We start from the raw sequence: 17,246 nt of genomic DNA on the forward strand, positions 1-17,246 counted from the left end.
CAGCCTCCAGCAGGGCCGCCATCAGGGCATGACTGCCCTGACTCCAGTATGGGGCCCGGCCGGTAGGAGCCCCCTCGGAGCCCCCCTCTTGTGCGTCTCTCTCCTCATGGGGCCCCCGGCCGCATGCTAAGCGCCGGGTCCGGGACATCTTAGAGCTGCGCTGCTGCGGCAGCACCTTCATGATTCCCCTGACTTCCGGTCATGTGACGGCGCCGTCACATGGCCGGAAGTCAGGAGAACCTGGTGTCAGCGATTTGGACGAGCGCCAGGATTCTGCAGGGATCGCATGGGGGTAAGTATAACAAGTTTTATTTTTTTTTAAATACAATTAACTAGGAGTGGGGGGAATGGGAGATGCACATGGGGGAGGGGAGAGATGAGAGATCCACATGGGGGGGAGGGGAGAGATGAGAGATGCACATGGGGGAGGGGAGAGATGAGAGATCCACATGGGGGGGAGGGGAGAGATGAGAGATGCACATGGGGGAGGGGAGAGATGAGAGATCCACATGGGGGGGAGGGGAGAGATGAGAGATGCACATGGGGGGAGGGGAGAGATGAGAGATGCACATGGGAGGGAGGGGAGAGATGAGAGATGCACGGGGGGGTGAGAGATGCACGGGGGGGTGAGAGATGCACGGGGGGGATGAGAGATGCACGGGGGGTGGATGAGAGATGCACGGGGGGGTGAGAGATGCACGGGGGGGATGAGAGATGCACGGGGGGTGGATGAGAGATGCACGGGGGGGTGAGAGATGCACGGGGGGGTGAGAGATGCACGGGGGGGATGAGAGATGCACGGAGGGGATGAGAGATGCACGGAGGGGATGAGAGATGCATGGGGGGTGGATGAGAGATGCACGGAGGGGGATGAGAGATGCACGGAGGGGGATGAGAGATGCACGGAGGGGGATGAGAGATGCACGGGGGTGAGCTGCTCATGGGGGGGTGAGAGATGCACATGGGGGGGTTATGTTTACATAACTTTGTTGCCTTATGAAGGGCGGGGGGGGCCCCCAAAAATTTCTTGCACAGGGGCCCACTACAGTCTGTGTCCGCCCCTGGGATGAAGTAAATGCAGCTGAACAGCAGCTGTCAGGACAGCTGCCCTGTCCTGCTGCAGGGCGTGATGGGGCCTCAGTGATGCGGCTCCTGGCACAGCACATTATGTGGGGCTCCTGGCATAGCTCCTGGCGGGGACCTGGTCTACACTATATGATAAGTATGCACTAAACTCCAAATCCCTCCATTACCCCGCCCCCATATGACCAAAGCCCCGCCCACCCCACCCCCTCCTTGCTGGGCCATGGAAAAATGATCTTGCTTCAAGCCGGTCCCTGGTGCAAAAAAGGTTGGGGACCACTGTTCTATGGGATTCAGGTTTGGACTCATTGCTGGCCACCTTAGAAGTCTCCAGTGCTTTCTCTCAAACCATTTTATAGTGCTTTTGGAAGTGTGTTTTGGGTCATTGTCCTGCTGGAAGACCCATGACCTCTGAGGGAGACCCAGCTTTCTCACACTGGGCCCTACATTATGCTGCAAAATTTGTTGGTAGTCTTCAGACTTCATAATGCCATGCACACGGTCAAGCAGTCCAGTACCAGAGGCAGCAAAGCAACCCCAAAACATCAGGGAACCTCCGTCATGTTTGACTGTAGGGACCGTGTTCTTTTCTTTGAATGCCTCTTTTTTTTTCATGTACACTGTATGTTGATGCTTTTTCCCAAAAAGCTCTACTTTTGTCTCATCTGACCAGAGAACATTCTTCCAAAACATTTTAGGCTTTCTCAGGTAAGTTTTGGCAAACTCCAGCCTGGCTTTTTTATGTCTCGGGGTAAGAAGTGGGGTCTTCCTGGGTATCCTACCATACAGTCCCTTTTCATTCAGACGCCGACGGATAGTACGGGTTGACACTGTTGTACCCTTGGACTGCAGGGCAGCTTGAACTTGTTTGGATGTTAGTCGAGGTTCTTTATCCACCATCCGCACAATCTTGCGTTGAAATCTCTCGTCAATTTTTCTTTTCCGTCCACATCTAGGGAGGTTAGCCACAGTGCCATTGGCTTTAAACTGCTTGATGACACTGCGCATGGAAGACACAGGAACATTCAGGTCTTTGGAGATGGACTTGTAGCCTTGAGATTGCTCATGCTTCCTCACAATTTGGTTTCTCAAGTCCTCAGACAGTTCTTTGGTCTTCTTTCTTTTCTCCATGCTCAATGTGGTACACACAAGGACACAGGCCAGAGGTTGAGTCAACTTTAATCCATATTAACTGGCTGCAAGTGTGATTTAGTTATTGCCAACACCTGTTAGGTGCCACAGGTAAGTTACAGGTGCTGTTAATTACACTAATTAGAGAAGCATCACATGATTTTTCAAACAGTGACAATACTTTTGTCCACCCCCTTTTTTAGGTTTGGTGTGGAATTATATCCAATTTGGCTTTAGGACAATTCTTTTTGTGTTTTTTCATTGAAGACAAATTAAATGAAGATAATAATACCAAAGAATTTGTGATTGCACTCATTTTCAGGAAGAGACTGAGTATTATCTGACAGAATTGCAGGGGTGCCAATACTTTTGGCCACCACTGTATAAATGTATACATATACTGTATAGTGATGAGCGAGCATACTCACAAGTACTCAGTACTCGCCCGAGCATCTCAGTACTCGCGAGATGCTCGGGCGGATGCTCGGGTCTCCTCCCTGCATGTTTGGCGCTCTTTACAGAGGCAATGAACATCCAGGGATTGCCTGCCACTCATTGTAATGCCGCAGCCATGGTGGTTGTGGCATTACAGTCATTGGCTGGCCGCACAGCATCATCAGGTCTATATCAGACCTGGCGCCGCCATGCTCGTCACAGTCACTCTGGATCAGACAGTGTAAGGAGAGGTGCTGCTGAGCTAGAGAGAGATTTGCTTGATTATTAGGTTGTGTAGGTAGAAGAGAAGTACATTACACATATCCATCTCAACAAACAGTCCTTCTGAGGACTAATCCATCTGCAGAGATATCAGGCAGGCAGGGTGTATAGGCAGGCAGTGTATATAGCAGACTGTAGTGCATATAGCACAAGAGGCTCCATTCCAATTCTGCCTTCTGCTGCTGTTAGATATTTCTATACAAAGGCCCAGGTCTCAGGGGCCAGGAATACTTTTTTTTGGATCTTAGTCCTCATTGTTTGCTTAAAAAGCAATCCAGAGAACAATGTTTTTCTGCACCATTTGCTTGTTGGCACTGCAGAATACAGCCAGGTCCTTTCCATATTACAGCGCTAAAAATCCAGCTATTTAAAACGGTGGTTTGTCCGTCACACGGATCACATATAATTGCGCTGAAAATACTGCCATTTTTGGCCTCCATTCAAATTTTTTTTCAGTGTGTCAGCAAAGTTTTTGGCAAAAGTTTGCTGTTCAAAATAGTTACTTACAGGCCAGGTATTTAAAACTCTGGTTTCTCCGTCACACGGCTCACATATAACTTCGCTCCAAATTCAGTCATTTGTAGTGAGTGTGGAAGATACTATTCTCCATTTAAAATGGGCAAGACACGTGGCAAGGGACGGGGAACTGGATGTGATGGTGATGGTGCATGCAGAGGCCGAGGGCAAGCCGAAATTGTGCCACAACAAACACCCACATCTTCTCTCCCGACCTTCCTGTCCCTATTTCTAGGGGACTGCACGACACCACTGTTGAACCCAGAGCAGTGTCAAAAGGTTGTTGGTTGGATAGCGGATACTGCTTCCAGTCACTTAGCCACCACCACCACCCTGTCTTCCACACGGTCAAGTCTCAGTAGCAGTGAGTCTGGACCGCATATTCCTCACCCTGATCCTCCTTCCTCCCACCATGCCGAGTGCCCGGAGACAACTGATCCCACACTTGGACACTCTGAAGAGCTGTTCTCTTTTCCATTTATTGTGGGATTGTGGGGAAGTTGTTTACTGTCTGGCTGGAGCCGAAGAGAAAGGTGGTGTGTGATCGGTATCTCACAGAAGGCAAGGGAACAGAATTCAGGTCAGGAAGGAAGTTAAACACTGGTCAAATAGACTCCCTGAGCTAACAGTGCAGAGTATTATCGGGCAGAAAGATAAAGACTGGAAGGAATCGTGTCACAGGGATCATCTCCCTCATCAAACCCTTCCCCCTCCATCTCCATGCAGGATAAAGAATGCTGTGTACTAGTGAGTCCTTGTGAAGGAAAAGCCTGCTGTTTATGCATAGAAGTGTTCTGCAAAGAGATCTAATCTGTGCTGAATTATGCTACTGAAGAGACTGATGCTACTGTGCCTGCTTTAATAGACTACTGTAATGAAGAGTGTTGCTGTAATATCCCTGAATTGCACTGGCCGCGCTTCAGATTAAATCCCACTGTTAAACTGTTGAAAAAGACTCTTGTCAGATGTGTGTGGTCGGCAACTGAATTTATTGTGTGCCTGAGAGAAGCTGCAGCCTATGGTCACCCTGAGTAACGGTTCCCCCAGGATTTCAACGATTTCATGAAACCGTCTCACCCTATCTGAACCTAGCAGCATGCATGTAACAATATTATCAAAAAGGGTTCAGAATGTTTTCCAATGTAGACAATACAGAGTAAGCATTTTATTTCATAGTTTTGGGTTGTTACACGTCTTTTTCCATTATTGAGTTATTCTTAAGGTGTCAGAGGTAAGTTAGAATCCCTATACCTAGATTACAGTTTACAATTACCCTGCTACTTTGACAGTCATGACTTTTATAAATACTGACTCAATACTTTACTGACAGCCAGGGCAAGGCCATGGTTATATTATTTAATTATTTATGTCACTTAGTTTAAACCAGGGATCTCACACTCGGCTGGGTATATGGGCCGCACACGGAAAAAAATTGAATCTTGTAGTAATGTGCTCCATCATGGTCCCCATCTTGTCGTAATATCCCCCATCCAGGTCCCCATATTGTAGGTATGTCCCCATCCAGGTACCCATATTGTAGGTATGTCCCCATCCAGGTACCCTTATTGTAGATTTGTCCCCATCCATGTCTTCATATTGTAGGTATGTCCCCGTCCAGGTCCCTATATTGTAGGTACGTCCCCATCCAGGTCCCCATCTTGTAGGTATGTCCCCATCCAGGTCACCATATTGTTGGTATGCCCCCATCCAGATCCCCATATTGTAGGTATGTCCCCATCCAGGTCATCATTTTGTAGGTATGTCCCCATATTGTAGGTATATCCCCATCCAGGTTCCCATATTGTAGGTATGTCCCATCCAGGTCCCCATATTGTAGGTATGTCCCTATCCTGGTCCCCATATTGCAGGTATGTCCCTATCCAGGTCCCCATCTTGTAGGTATGTTCCCATCCAGGTCCCCATATTGTAAATATGTCCCCATCCAGGTCCCCATATTGTAGGTATGTCCCATCCAGGTTCCCATATTGTAGGTACAGTGTGGAAAATAAGTATTTGATACATTGCCGATTTTGCAAGTTTTCCCACCTACAAAGAATGAAGAGGTCTGCAATTTTTATCATAGGTACACTTCAACTGTGAGAGACAGAATCTTAAAAAAATCCAGAATATCACATTGTATGATTTTTACATAATTAATTTGCATTTTATTGCATGAAAGAAGTATTTGATTCTGTAGAAAAACAAAATTTAATATTTGATACAGAAACATTTGTTTGCAATTACAGAGGTCAGACATTTCCTGTAGTTCTTGACCAGGTTTGCACACACTGCAGCAGGGATTTTGTCCCACTCCCCCATACAGGTCTTCTCCAGCACTTTCAGGTTTCTGGGCTGGGCAACAATGAGTTTCAGTTTCCTCCAAAGATTTTCTATTGGGTTCAGGTCTGGAGACTGGCTAGGCCACTCCAGGACCTTGAAATGCTTCTTACAAAGCCACTCCTTAGTTGCCCTGGCTGTGTGTTTCAGGTCATTGTTATGCAGGAAGACACAGCCATGACCCATCTTCAATGCTCTTACTGAGGGAAGGAGGTTGTTGCCAAAATCTCGCAATACATGACCCTATCCATCCTCCCTTCAATACGGTGCAGTCGTCCTGTCCCATTTGCAGAACAGCACCCCCAAAGTATGTTTCCCCCACCATGCTTCATGGTTGGGACGGTGTTCTTGAGGTTGTACTCATCTTTCTTCTTCCTCCAAACACGGCGAGTGGAGTTGATACCAAAAAGTTCTAATTTTGTCTCATCTGACCACATGACCTTCCCCCATGCCTCCTCTGGATCATCCATATGGTCATTAGCAAACTTCAAATGGGCCTGGACATGTGCTGGCATGAGCATGGGGACCTTGCATGCCCTGCAGGATTTTAATCCATGACAGCTTAGTGTGTTACTAATAATAATGTTGTCCCAGCTCTCTTCAGGTCATTGACCAGGTCCTCCCGTATAGTTCTGGGCTGATTCCTGACCTTTCTCAGAATCATCCTTACCCCACGAGTAGAGATGAGCATTGTTCTACTCGAACTGTTCGCCAATCTCAAATTCGAGCTGTTTTGGGCGGTGTTCGAGCCGTTCGGCGAACACGAACGATTTGAGAAAAATTCGGCTGTTCGAGGTTATGTTCGATAACTGTTCGTGCACCAAAATCATAACTGGATTTTTTCTCAGTAATGATGAAAATTAATGTTAATACGCAGTTTGAGTGTACAGCGGGGTGGGGGGAGGGGCAGGGGATGGCTCTCTGCAGGAATAATGAAGATCTCCATTTTTTTTTCTCTTTCCCGCATTTACAGTGGGGAGGTGCAATCTGTCAGCCTATCAGCAGCGCACACACAGAGCGAAGAGCTTTTTTTCACACAAGCAAGGGCATGTGTCATTGGCAGTGTATGTCACATGTCCTTGCCCTATAAGACCAAGCCATTTTCCCCGTCGCCACCATTTTCTCACTGCTGCAGCTGCGTGTTAGACGGCACCGCTGTTGCTGTGTGCGCTATACCTTGTTAATTTCAAACCAATTTTCGCACAAATCTACAGATAGCTTGGGAGTAGGGAATAGTTGTGATTGCAGTCCTTTTAAGGACTAGGTTACAGCATTTCCTATGACTTTTATCAGGCAGGTCTGTGCTCTTAAATAGATAGGTTGTGGGAGTAAAGACTAATTGTAATTGGAGTCCTTTTCAGGACTAGGTTACATCAGTTCCTATCAGTTTTTGCCAGGCAGGTCTGTGCCAGTGCTGTGCAAGTTTTTTTCACAGCATTTGGCTGAATCTAGCAAAGCTAATCCTTTTTGGCCTATTGCAGAGTGTGTTAGTCAGTGGAGTAGCCTATCTGTGTTGCAAGATATACCACCTGTGTATAGAATACCAATTTTTTTACTGCACCTAGTGAAGTAAAATCTTTTGGGCATAGCATCATTCTATTAATCCATCTATACTGACCTCCATCAGGTTGCAAATTGAATATAATTTTTTTCTGCATCTAGCTCTGAAAAAATATTTGGCCTTCTAGCAGTGTGTGGGACTTTCTCTATTAGTCCATCTATACTGACCTCCATCAGGTTGCAAACTGAATATATTTTTTTCTGCATCTACCTCTGAAAAAATATTGGGCTTCTAGCTGTGTGTGGGACTTGTTGTATTAGTCCATCTATACTGACCTCCATCAGGTTGCAAACTGAATATATTTTTTTCTGCATCTACCTCTGAAAAAATATTGGGCTTCTAGCTGTGTGTGGGACTTGTTCTATTAATCCATCTATACAGACCTCCATCAGGTTGCAAACTGAATATAATTTTTTTCTGCATCTAGCTCTGAAAAAATATTTGGCCTTCTAGCAGTGTGTGGGACTTTCTCTATTAGTCCATCTATACTGACCTCCATCAGGTTGCAAATTAAAAATAATTTTTATCTGCATCTAGCTCTGAAAAAATATTTGGGCTTCTAGCTGTGTGTGGGACTTGTTCTATTACTCCATCTATACTGACCTCCATCAGGTTGCAAATTGAATATAATTTTTTTCTGCATCTAGCTCTGAAAAAATATTGGGCTTCTAGCTGTGTGTGGGACTTGTTGTATTAGTCCATCTATACTGACCTCCATCAGGTTGCAAACTGAATATATTTTTTTCTGCATCTAGTTCTGAAAAAATATTGGGCTTCTAGCTGTGTGTGGGACTTGTTCTATTAATCCATCTATACAGACCTCCATCAGGTTGCAAACTGAATATAATTTTTTTCTGCATCTAGCTCTGAAAAAATATTTGGCCTTCTAGCAGTGTGTGGGACTTTCTCTATTAGTCCATCTATACTGACCTCCATCAGGTTGCAAATTAAAAATAATTTTTATCTGCATCTAGCTCTGAAAAAATATTTGGGCTTCTAGCTGTGTGTGGGACTTGTTCTATTACTCCATCTATACTGACCTCCATCAGGTTGCAAATTGAATATAATTTTTTTCTGCATCTAGCTCTGAAAAAATATTGGGCTTCTAGCTGTGTGTGGGACTTGTTGTATTAGTCCATCTATACTGACCTCCATCAGGTTGCAAACTGAATATATTTTTTTCTGCATCTACCTCTGAAAAAATATTGGGCTTCTAGCTGTGTGTGGGACTTGTTCTATTAATCCATCTATACAGACCTCCATCAGGTTGCAAACTGAATATATTTTTTTTCTGCATCTAGCTCTGAAAAAATATTGGGCTTCTAGCTGTGTGTGGGACTTGTTCTATTAATCCAACTATACTGACCTCCATCAGGTTGCAAACTGAATATATTTTTTTCTGCATCTACCTCTGAAAAAATATTGGGCTTGTAGCTGTGTGTGGGACTTGTTCTATTAATCCATCTATACAGACCACCATCAGGTTGCAAACTGAATATAATTTTTTTCTGCATCTACCTCTGAAAAAATATTTGGGCTTCTAGCTGTGTGTGGGACTTGTTCTATTAGTCCATCTATACTGACCTCCATCAGGTTGCAAATTGAATATAATTTTTTTCTGCATCTAACCCAGCCAATAGTTTTGGCCTAATACCACAGTTTGGCCACTCAGCTCTGCTCGGTTCCCATCCATTGTTTTTTTGTGCAAACAACTCCAGAGTTGTGAATTAGTTAACCACCAAAATGAGTGGAAAAAGGCCTGCTGCTGGTGGAAAGGGGAATAGGCGTGTTGGGAAGGGGAAAAAAGGTTGTGTCCGTGGGGTAGGTGTTAAAGCAACAGTAACATCTGCAGAAGAAAGACCATCTTCCAGCCAAACTAAAATGTCTACTTCTTTTAGCGGACAATGTGATAAGATCCCTTTCTTACGGCCACGCCAATCGCTACAAATTCCAGATGAGGCACAAAAACAGCAGGTGCTTCAACGGATATCAAGTGCTCCTTTAAGTGGGCTCTCCTCCACATCAACTTCAACATCACAAATACTCCAGTCCTCAAAGGTGTCACCCCAATCGCACTTGCTTCCTCACAGCTCCCAAATCTCCAGCTGCCCGTCTGAGTATGAGGTAGAACAGATGGTTGAGTCTGCAGAGCTGTTTACTCATACTATAGCCTGGGAATCAGAGGTCGACTCCAGTGCTTCTGTGAATCCAGACGAGGAAATGATCTGCACTGATGCCCAGAATCTTTATGAGTCGGATCCAGGACCAGACGCAGAAGGTTCTGACCATAATGTAGACCCTCATTCCCAAACTGTAACTCCTGTTGGTGGAGACAATGAGGAAGACGATGATGAGACTCAAATACCTGATTGGAGCGACAACTTTAGTTTTTTGTCAGGGCAGGAACAGGTTGGCTCTGAGGACGACGGGTGTGATAACGCACAGGGTGATGATGATGAGGTTGGAGATCCCACTTACTGTCAACCCACAGTCAGCCAAGAGATGAGGTCAGCAGAGGAGGTGGAGGAAGATGCTAGTGACGACGAGGTCAGGTTGCGCCTTCCTGGACAGAGACGTAGTACTGGAAGCACGTCAACAACTGCATCCTCAAACACAACTCTGCCTCTTACCACAAGTCGTGGTGGCTCTTCAGGTCGCATGGGTGCTAAGCCTTGCATAGCCTGGGCATTTTTTCAGATCGATAAAGATGACCCAACTCGTGTTATCTGTAACATTTGTCAGCAAAAGCTAAGTAGAGGCCAAAAAATACATAGTTTGAGTACTTCATGCATGAACCGGCACATGGACATGAAGCATAAGTTGCAGTGGGAAGCTCAGTGTGCTACAATGCGACCTAGCCGGCCGGGCCAACCACCGTCTGCCATATCTTGTGCATCTGCGGCCTCTTCATCCTCTGTGACTGGGGGGACAGCAGTCACACCTGTTTTGGGGCGCAGACCTGCCACCTCTTTACCCGCAGCAGCCAGCGTGATTGGCAGGTCATAATTTTCTTTGGAGGTGGTAACACCAGCTGGTGTTGAGCGCTGTCCGACATCGATAGCACCACCTTTGGATCAAGGCAACCTAACATGTCCGCCTGCATCTTCCTCACAGACCGGCAGTTTGCCGGGGACACCCTTATCAACCCCGTCTAAGCACAATAGCCAGCCCTCGGTCCCTCAGATGTGGACAAGTAAAAGACCATTTCCTCCTAGCCATGAGACAGCTAAGAGGTTGAATTTCACCATCTGCAAGCTCTTGGCTACAGAAATGCTGCCTTTCCGCCTGGTGGACACAGAGGATTTTCGAGACCTTATGTCCGTCGCAGTGCCCCAGTACCAGATGCCCAGTCGGCACTACTTCTCAAAGAAAGGTGTGCCTGCGCTCCACCAGCATGTCGCACACAACATCACCGCTTCTTTGAGAAACTCTGTGTGTGACAGGGTGCATTTCACCACAGACACTTGGACGAGTAGGCATGGACAGGGGCGTTACATGTCGCTGACTGGGCACTGGGTAACTATGGTGACAGCAGGACAAGGGGCTGCTGTCCAAGTCTTGCCGTCCCCACGAGTTGTGCGTCAATCCTCTTTATGTCAAAGTTCCTCCACTGCTTCTGCCTCCTCAACCTCCTCTCGGTCTTCCACCTGCACCCAAAGCCTGTCTGGTCATGCCACAAGCTTTCTAACTGCGCAGAAGGTATCCTGCACACCTCCTTACTATGCTGGCAGTAGGGCTCAACGTCATCAGGCGGTTTTTACTTTGAAATGTCTGGGAAATGTGAGTCACACAGCTGAGGAGTTGTGGTCAGCTCTGGAGAACCAATTTCATGAATGGTTGTCTCCACTGGACCTGAAACCAGGGAAGGCCGTGTGCAACAATGCTGCAAACCTGGGTGCGGCCCTTCGCCGGGGCAATGTCACACACGTGCCTTGTATGGCTCACGTGTTGAACCTGGTTGTCCAGCAATTTTTAGCCCACTATCCCAGACTAGATGGCCTTCTGCAGAGGGCACGGTCGCTGTGTGCTCACTTCCGCCGTTCGCATCCCGCAGCTCAGCGACTTACATCTCTACAGAAGTCGTTGGGCCTGCCACTTCACCGGCTAAAATGCGATGTGCCTACCCGGTGGAATTCAACTCTGCACATGTTGCAGCGACTGTGGCAGCACCGACAAGCCCTGGTGCAATACGTTCTGACGTATAGCCTGGGCCAACGAGATCCAGACGTGGGGCAAATCACGCTGGAGGAGTGGTCTCAGATCAGGGACCTATGGACCCTTCTGCACAGTTTTGAAATGGCGACGAAGATGTTTAGTGCTGAGAATGCCATTATCAGCATGACTATTCCGGTGATTTACATGCTGGAGCACATGTTAAACAGAATTCGGAGTCAGGTGGTGGCACAAGAGGAGGTGGAGGAAGTAGAGGAGGAGGAGTTGTATGCGGAAGGGCTAACATCTGCAAGGTCCAGACGGTCGGCAGCACCAAGGCGGCAGGCATGTGAGGGTGGGGGAGATGGTTTTACCAGGGCGCATGGTAGCAGCCAAACTAGTGAGGAAGGTGCAGGAGCCCAGGAAGAAGTGGAGGACGAACTGATGGAAGACTCATCAGATGAGGGAGACCTTGATCACATTTCTGTTGTGCGAGGTTGGGGGGAGAGGACAGAGGAAGGAAGCATGATTGTTACCTCGCCACCAACACAACAGGGACTTGGTGCTCCTGGATGCGCAACACACATGAGTGCCTTCATGCTGCACTACCTGCAACATGACCCTCGAATTGTGAGAATTAGAAATAATCCTGACTACTGGGTTGCCACACTGTTAGATCCCCGGTACAAAAGTAAATTTGCAGAAATTATTCCTGCCATAGAAAGGGATGCACGCATGCAGGAGTATCAGCAGAGACTGTTGCAGAATCTTACATGTGCTTTTCCACAAAACACCAGTGGTGCACGTAGTGAATCTCACAGTTCCAACTTGCCAACCGTGGGACCGTCAAGTGTTCAGCACTCAAACCGTAACAGAACCACAGTATCTGCTGGTAACATCAATTTTGCGGAATCATTTCACCACTTTTTTAGCCCATCCTTTGCAAGGCCACAGGAGACAAGAAGTCTGACACATAGTCAACGCCTAGAGACGATGGTACAGGAGTATCTCCAAGTAAACATTGAAGCCATGACTGTGTCACTGGACCCTTGCTCTTTTTGGGCTTCCAATCTGGATAAATGGCCGGAGCTAGCCACTTACGCCTTGGAGATCTTGTCATGCCCCGCAGCCAGCGTTCTGTCTGAACGTGTGTTCAGCGCTGCTGGTGGTGTGCTGACAGATAAGCGCACGCGGCTCTCCACTGATAATGTAGACAGACTCACGTTCATAAAGATGAACAAATCATGGATCCGAAACGACTTTTCTACCCCTGTGTCATCCTGGGGAGAGTAAAAGATGGATGATTGGTTAAAATCACCCTACCAACCGTTTTAAGCTTTCAAATTACTAATCATGTTTATTTGTATCTTGGCTGGAAAATAATTTGGGCTTTGTAGCAGTGTGCAGCACTGATTCTATTAGGCCATCTATAATAAGCTCCACCAGATTTAAAATTACTAATCATGTTTATCTGTATCTTGGCTGGAAAATAATTTGGGCTTTGTAGTAGTGTGCAGCACTGATCCTATTAGGCCATCTATACTAAGCTCCACCAGATTTAAAATTAATAATAATTTTTAGCTGCATCTAGCCCGGAAAATAATTTTGGGGCTCCGAGATGCGCAAGACACATAAGTGCCTTCTTGCTGCACTACCTGCAACATGACCCTCATATTGTCAGAATTCGAAGTAATCATGACTACTGGGTTGCCACACTCTTAGATCCCCCAAACTTTTCGATCAACCTTTTCATTTTAATAAAGACCAAAAAAATGGTCATTTTTGAAATTATAAGCATTAGCAGGTTATTAGAAACTGAAATCAAACAGTTTTCAACTCAAAACTTTATTCTAGGTGATGTTACATTTTCACATAGGACCCCTTGTTCGAAAGGAGCTTCTGAACTCTCTCGTCCATTGAATTTGTCAGGTTTTGGATGGTTTCTGCTTCAATTGTTTTGCATGAGGACAGAATACCCTCCCAGAGCTGTTGCTTAGATGTGAACTGCCTCCCGCCATCATAGACACTCCTTTTGATGATGCTCCAGAGGTTCTGAATGGGGTAGAGGTCAGGGGAGCATGGGGTCACACCATAAGTTTGTCCCCTTTTATGCCCATATCAGCCAGAGATGCAGATGTTTTATGTGCAGCATGAGATGGTGCATTATCATGCAAAAAAATGATCTTGCTGTGAAATACACGGTTCTTCTTCTTGAACCATGGCAGGAAGTGCTGTTTGAGAAAATCCACATACATTATGGAGTTCATCTTTAGCGCCTTCAGGGATCCTAAAGGGGCCGACAATCTCTCTCCCCATGATTCCAGCCCAAAACATTACTCCACCTCCTCCTTGTTGGCGCTGTAGCCGTGTTTGCGTGGGGTGTCCATCAACCAGCCATCCTCCACTCCATCCATCTGGACCATTGAGCGCTGCACGGCACTCATCCATGAACAAAACAGTTTTGAAATCAGTCTTCATGTAATGTTTGGCCCACTGGAGCCGTTTCTGCTTGTGTGAAGTGGATAGAGGAGGTCGACAGGATGGCGTATGCACAGCTGCAAACCTCTGAAGGACCCTGCATCTTGTTGTTCGGGGGACGTTGGAGGCACCAGCAGCTTCAAAAACTTGTCTGCTGCTATGACAAGGCTTTTTGCCGCTGCTCTTTTAACCTGACGTAATTGCCTGTAGGAAAGAGTCCTCAATTTGCCCTTATCAGCACGCACACGTGTGTACTGTGAATCAGCTACATACTTCTTGATTGCTAAGACACTTCATCCTGATCATCGCACAATGTTGATTGTAGTCATGCCTTGACCTAAACACTCCACAATTTGTTGCTTCTCAGCAGCCGACACATCCTTTTTCTTTCCCATTTTGGCAGAAAATGTAGGCTGCTTAATAATGTGAGACAGCCTTCTTAAGTAGTCTTGCCTTTCATTGGACACACCTGCCAAACTAATTAGCACAGGTGTCTGCAATTGCTTACAGTGATATAAAGAGCCCTGACACACATCACCATCAATGAGTTTAACTGACAAACAAACAAATTCTTCCCTTATCACTCCTAAACACTTTTTGCATAATAATTTGGAACACAGTGTACATGTGCTTTTCCACAAAACACCAGTGGTTCACGTAGTGAATCTTACAGTTCTAACTTGCCAACCGTGGTCTGTATGGAGTTGTTCAATAAAGGGCCCAAAATTAAGATAACATAGATGGGAGAGGTCTCTATGAATAGGAATTCCTAAGTATTTGATACCCTGTGAGGGCCAGGCAAAGGGAAAGTTGGACTGGATGGAATCCTATATGGATTTGGGGAGGGAGACATCGAGGGCCTCAGACTTCACTGCATTGATTTTAAAATTTGACCATGTAACAAAGTGATCTATTTCAGCCATAACAGCATGGATGGATATATGTGATTGAGTGATATATACTAGGACATCATCAGCAAATAGAGAGCACTTGTACTCGGTGCCTCCTACCTCAATCCACCTAATATTGGGGTTATGGCGAATTGATGAGAGCAGGTGCTCCGTCACTAGGATGTATAAGAGAGGGGACAGAGAACATCCCTGCCTTGTCCCATTGGTGATTGTGAAAGGTGATGAAAATGTTCTGACGCGCCCCCTGGGCCTTGGGACACCCGGAGCCGGACCCTTTTTGGTGGATGCTGGTGGTTGTAGTCTCCGTGGCGGCGACCCGGTTCCGTGGCTCAGGGCGGTCAAACCAGTGGCGGAACTATTTATGTGGTTTTGATGTTTAAATGTCCGACTACGCCACCCGTGGATTGCGGTCAGAGTGAACCGCCGCTCCAGGGCAGACCGCTGAGGCTGGTGTTGTGGGTGCAGCAGAGCGTAGCATAACTCCCCACGGGAGGAGTATAGCCTCAGGGCAGTGTATGCGGAGGATGGGGGTGATGGTGCAGGGCAGCAGCAGTAACGACACGGAGTCAGTGATGCAGTCCAGGGCCTTTACTCACAGTTCTTATTATCCAGACCACGTCTGCAGGTAACGGCTGCCCACGTCGTACTGTGCTCACCAGGTGAGGGGCTCAGATAACTCCCAGATAACTTTGGAGCGCTTCACAGGACCCCCTTTGTGTGTCCTTTGTCTGGCCTTTCTTACCAACCCTTCTGTCCGGCTGCCTCGGGCCTCCTCTTGGTAAACTTGGCGCCAGTTTCCCTGACCCTATGTGGTGCCTTCCTAGCGGGTGTAGCGAGGGGCTGCGCCACATAAAATGTCACAGCCTCCTGTTTCTAGCTGAGGGTCGTTTTCTGCCTCCACTAGTTTCGGGGACCGGTCTCCCCCTTTGGCCTGACCCCTCCACGCAGGTGGATTCGGGCGTGCGGTGGCGACTCGCCCGTCCGCACCCCTGGGATCCCTTCGTTCCTCGTTCCTGGAGCCTTCTCCGCTCCTCTTCCTTCCTTCTCCCTCTTCCAGGCCTGGGCCTCTGTTACTAGGCCCGCCTCCGGAGCAGAGCTCATGCAGAGCCCCTGCTCCCTGCCACTTCTGCTCAGACTTCTCTGCACTGAACTAAGATGGTGCCCACCTTTTATACTCCCTTCTCAATGCACCCAGGAACTGCTTCCTCCCTGCTCCTGCACTACAGGGTTCCCCTTCCTCAGTGTTCCCTCCCTCCACTCCAGCCAGGGACAGGGACTGTCGTGCCCATCTCAGGGGCATATTGGTCGCCCTGCCCCACGGCAATGTGGTGTAATGCATGCAGGTGTCGGGTCCTGATCCACACTCCATCCTTACCTGAGAGTGAGATATCACACCTCTGGGTGAGGTGCAATACCTCTGTAGCAACCGAGCCCTCAGGGTAATACAGTTCCATTTATCTTCAGCCTAGGTGACGTATTGCGATACAGGGCCGTGATTTTGGCTATAAAAGGGTCCCCTAGACCCCTACCCCAAGCTTTTTAAAAGAATCATATATGGCGTGCCAGGAGACTCTATGGAATGCTTTCTCAGCATCCAACGAGAGTATCTAATTACAAATTTTTAACTGCATCTAGCCCAGGAAATACTTTGTGCCTAGTAGCATTGTCTGCTAGTCAGCGGATTATCCCAGCTGTTAAGCAAGCTACACCACCTGTAGTTTTGACACTTAATTTTTTCAAAGGAAATGCTTCGGGACCACGGGATACTCAGTGAAGAGCATCAGGAGGCACCCCAAGGCATAGGGGCTGGGACTGGCAGTAGGATGCCTTGCGGTGGACAGCCGAGCTCGATCCTCATAAAAGCTTTTTAACTGCAGCAGCTTTAGTGGACGCTACTGGAGCTGGAATTACTCGGATGCTGGCATGAGACTTGCCCTCCAATAGATCCTTGTAAATGGATTTAAAGTGTATTCATTCAAATTAGAGAGACAATTTAAATTAAAAAGCTTAGAGCTGCCTCCACCACAGGGGGGCTCGCTCGACCCACCAGCGGACAGGCACCAGTATTGGGAGAGGGGGGCTGGCCGTCAGGGTTCACCGCGGCTCTGGCACAAACCCGGCGACACGGAGGTGGCACGGGCAGGAGCGGACTGAACGTGTCGGCTTCTCACTTTTTGGATTTTAGAAGGGCATGACATGCCTATATCTGTGTCTCCCCCTCCTTTTACTCCTCCACCTCTTTTCTTTTCGCATGACTATATGTACTTGTCACTTTTCCATGTGTTAGTTGTGTCTTCAGAGCAGTTTGTCAGCTATTGGACACCTTTGAAGGTGTTTTCTATGTGTTTCGATGTGTTTTT

Source organism: Phyllobates terribilis, unplaced genomic scaffold (genome assembly GCF_046119375.1).
Source record: "Phyllobates terribilis strain yellow unplaced genomic scaffold, ASM4611937v1 Scaffold_12__6_contigs__length_324123572, whole genome shotgun sequence".
Taxonomy (NCBI): domain Eukaryota; kingdom Metazoa; phylum Chordata; class Amphibia; order Anura; family Dendrobatidae; genus Phyllobates; species Phyllobates terribilis.